The sequence below is a fragment of the Bos javanicus genome, chromosome 25 (assembly GCF_032452875.1).
Source record: "Bos javanicus breed banteng chromosome 25, ARS-OSU_banteng_1.0, whole genome shotgun sequence".
Taxonomy (NCBI): domain Eukaryota; kingdom Metazoa; phylum Chordata; class Mammalia; order Artiodactyla; family Bovidae; genus Bos; species Bos javanicus.
In genome coordinates, this window is record NC_083892.1 from 38222114 (window position 1) to 38226456 (window position 4343).

At 40.6% G+C, this 4343-nt stretch overlaps 1 non-coding gene across 1 annotated transcript; it reads right to left on the bottom strand.

Annotated features, from left to right (window-relative positions):
* Positions 1-634: 634 nt before the first annotated feature.
* On the bottom strand, positions 635-707 carry TRNAG-CCC (transfer RNA glycine (anticodon CCC)). Its single transcript has one exon. It is a non-coding gene; the product is annotated as a tRNA-Gly (tRNA).
* Between the last annotated feature and the right edge of the window lie 3636 nt (positions 708-4343).

A 4343-nucleotide genomic window follows, 5' to 3' on the forward strand; every position in this document is an offset into this window, starting at 1 on the left:
TCTCTGAGGGTGTTTCTGGAAGGGATTAGCATTTGAATCGGTAGACTGAGTAAAGATGGGCTGAAACTGGGCTGGCATCACCCAATCCACTGAGGGTCCGGACAGGAAATGAAAAGGACAGAGGAAGCCTCTTCTGTCCCCTTCTTGAGCTGGAACATCCATCGTGTCCTGCCCTTCGACATCGGAGCTCCAACTTCTGGTCCAAGAGTGTTAAGCCACCCACTGTCCCAGTTCTCCAGCTCATGGATGGCATGTTGTTGTTCAGTCGCCAAGTTGTGTCTGATTCGCTGCCACCCTATGGACTGGCCCTGTCCTTCACTATCTCCCGGAGCATGCTCAAACTCATGTCCAGAGTCGGTGATGCCATCCAACCATCTCATCCTCTGTCGTCTCCTTCTCCTCCTGCCTTCAATCTTGCCCAGCATCAGGGTCTGTTTCAATGAGTCAGCTCTTCATATCAGGTGGCCAAATATGGATGGCATATCATAACATATCTCAGCCTCCATCATTTTTTGGGGGGGGGGCTATTTTTTCATTTATTTATTGGCTGCCCCAGGTCTTAGTTGAGGCACATAGCCTCTTCGATCTCAGTTGCAACATGTAGGATCTTTTAATTACAGCATGTGGGATCTAGTTCCCTGACCAGGGATCGAACCGGGGACCCCTGCATTGGGAGTGCAGTGTCTTAGCCACTGGACCACCAGGGAAGCTCCTCAGCCTCCATAATTGCCTGAGCCAATTCCCATAATAAACCTCTTCTGTATCCATGAATAGCCTACTGGTTCTGTTTTCTGTGGAGAACCCTGACTGATACACTCGTGAATGAGATTAAAAGGCAAAGCCTAAGACAATCCCTTTCTGTAGAGCAAACACTTACAGGAAACCATGTGCAAACTCGTGATCATTTTTCCCCCCACTTCAGGAGAATGGGGTTTTTGTCTTACACAGATGGGTGTTAAAAGTAAAAAAAAAAGTCACACACCATATCATAGTAAAGATCTTGAAGAAGCAGAATTGTCACATGTCTGTCTGTAACAGATTGTCCAGCAGAACTTTCCGTGACGGTGGAAATGCTCGTTCTCTGCACTGCCCGAAGCAGTGGCCACAAGTCCCTCTAGCCATCAAGCCCTTGAAAGGTGGCTATCGTGAGTGAGAACTGAATTTTAGATTTTTTATATTTCAGGTAAAATTTAAGAATATTTCCTAATTTTCCTTGTTATACCTTCTTAGATACGCCCATCATTTAAAAGTGGACATTTAGGAGAAGGAAATGGCAACCTACTCCAGTATTCTTGCCTAGAGAATCCTGTGGACAGAGGAGCCTGGTGGGCTGCTGTCCATAGGGCTGCATAGAGTCGGACACAACGGAAGTGACTTAGCATGCATGCCTTGGAGAAGGAAATGGCAACCCACTCCAGTGTTCTTGCCTGGAGAATCCCAGGGACGGAGGAGCCTGGTGGGCTGCCGTCTATGGGGTCGCACAGAGTCGGACACGACTGAAGCAACTCAGCTGTAGCAACATCAGTACCACAAAGTGAAAATATAGGTCACTAACTACAAACCACCAAAGGGTTCCATTTCCACTTAAACCAAGGTCATACACTTTGAACTTTTTTTATTTTTTGTCTTCATTCACATCTTGGTAGTTTTCCCTGCTTTCCAATAAAGTTTTTCTATGAGGGCAAAATAAATAAATAAATAAAAGTGGACATTTAATTTCCAAATACATGGGTTTTTAAAGTATCTTTGATATGAATTTCTCACCTTGATATTAATTTCTCATTTAAATGCCTTCTTCTCTGCAATCACCCTCTGTGTTTTTTCAGTCTTGTAACTTTGAGGCTTTCAATGGCTAAGTCAAAGATCTCTCTTGGTAAACGTCACATTGCACTTGAAAATATGTGTATTTTCAAATATATTTTGATATTAATTTCTACCATAATTGCATAGTGATGAGAGAACACAGTCTGTATGATTTCAATACCTTTAGATTATGAAATTTTTGCACTTTATGTCCTTGGATATGTTCCAGTGTCCCCAAGTTTAAAGTCTATGGGAAGTTGAATAGAATTTGTATTCTACTGCTGTGTGAAAATTGTATAAATCTTAATTATGTTGAATTGGTTCATGGTGCTTTTCAGGTCTGCTATATCCTTTCTACTTTTTTTTTTTTTTTATTGAATGATAACTGCTTTTCAGAATTTTTTGGTTTTCTGTCAAACCTCAACATGAATCAGCCATAGGTATACACATATCCCCTCCCTTTTGAAACTCCCTCCCATCTCTCTCCCCATCTCACCCCTCTAGGTTGATACAGAGCCCGTTTGAGTTTCCTGGACCAAACAGCAAATTCCCATTGGCTATTTTACATATGATAAGTTTCTGTGTTACTCTCTCCACACATCTCCCCCTCTCCCCCCATCTCCCCATGTCCATACCTCTATTCTCTATGTCTATTTCTCCATTTCTGCTCTGTAAATAAGTTCTTAAGTGCCATTTTTCTAGATTCCGTATATATGCATTAGAATACAATATTTTTCTTTCTTTCTGACTTACTTCACTCTGTATAATAGGTTCCAGGTTCATCCACTGAACTGACTCAAAGGTGTTCCTTTTTATGGCAGAGTAATATTCCATTGTGTATATGTACCACAGCTTCTTTATCCATTCATCTGTCGATGGACATCTAGGTTGCTTCCATGTTCTAGCTATTGTAAATAGTGCTGCAATGAACAATGGGATACATGTGTCTATTTCAACTTTGGTTTCCTCAGGGTATATGCCTAGAAGTGGGATTGCCACGTCATATGGTGGTTTTATTCCAAGTTTTTTAAGGAATCTCCATATCATCTTCCATAGTGACTGTATCAATTTACGTTCCCACCAACAGTACAAGAGCGTTCCCTTTTATCCACGTCCTCTCCAGCATTTATTGTTTGTAGACTTTTTGATAATGGCCATTCTGACCTGTGTGAGATGGTATCTCATTGTAGTTTTGATTTACATTTCTCTAATAATGAGCGATGTTGAGTATCGTTTCATGTGTTAGCCATCTGTATAGAAATATACTTTTCTATATATTCATTCTATTAATTTTTGAGTTTGCTATTAAAACTTCAACTAAAAATCTTAATTTATCTTAAAAATTAATTGTAATATACAGTAGAACTATATGTAATCTTGTTCTGTATTTTCCAAGTCTCCTAAAAATGCATTATCATACTTTCATAATTTAAAAAATAAATACATTGAGAAAAATTTTAAGTAATCACTTGCGGTAGCCTCTACCCTATTGGATATAATGTCCATACCTTATATTTATTCAAGATCTTTTCTTTCTTTAATCTTGGAGCACATGTGTTTGTAGCTGTGGGATCTTCCCAGAGGAGAAATCGAACCCATGTCCCCTGCATTGGCAGGCGGGTTCTTAACCACTTAACCACCGGGGAAGTCGGTCAACTGTTTAAATCATGTCTCTGCCAGTTACTAGCTAGGTCGTCTGGCCTCCATGTCCTTGGTACTGAAATGAGAACCATCGTTCTGAAGATTGAGTGACTGTTCTGGCCGGCTGCCCCTTCATGCTGCAGAGCTGGGAGGTCCACAAAAGGATGTTCTTAGGAGTTTGAACATTATTGTTAGTTTCTCTTTTAATAAAACATCCTCATTCTGAAACATCTTAAGAGAACCGTAAACATGGGGATGAACCATATACATAAATGTATGAGCTTCATAACATAAAGACATGAGTTTTGCAAGAAATTCAGGCCAGATTTTGGGATCTTGCAAAATCTCTGAGGAGCTTTGAATATTACGTGTCTGAATCGGGCAGGAGAGAGGGAACAATATCCGAGCAATTTTTCCCCAAGAGACCCAAACGGAAATATCTCACAAAGAGGAAGCCTGGAGTTTATTCAAACAAACTGCTTTTATTTTAATAAGTCCTAAGTGGTACTCAGAACGTTTCCAAGAAGTTAAATCACTGTATGCTATTTATATACATCTATTATCACAATTTATCATGTTAGAAAATTTCAGTAGGTCTTTCACCAAAATGCACCAGAAGGAGCAATCATTCATTGACATTATAAAATAATAGCAGCTCCCAATATTTTAACAGATTCTGACGTTTTAAAAAGATTTCACGATGAGCCATCAAAGAAACGTAAAGCTGTGATTTCGGGAGTGAAGAAATGACTCGGATGGGGAGGCAAGTTTCCCTTCAAGGGTCTCTAAGAGGCTCTCACACGTGGACAGGGCGCAGTTAGACCTTGACCCTTCTAAAGGGGCCTGTCAGGGCTCCGCTGCTCTGGGCAGAAGAGAACATGCTGACAAAACCACCATTC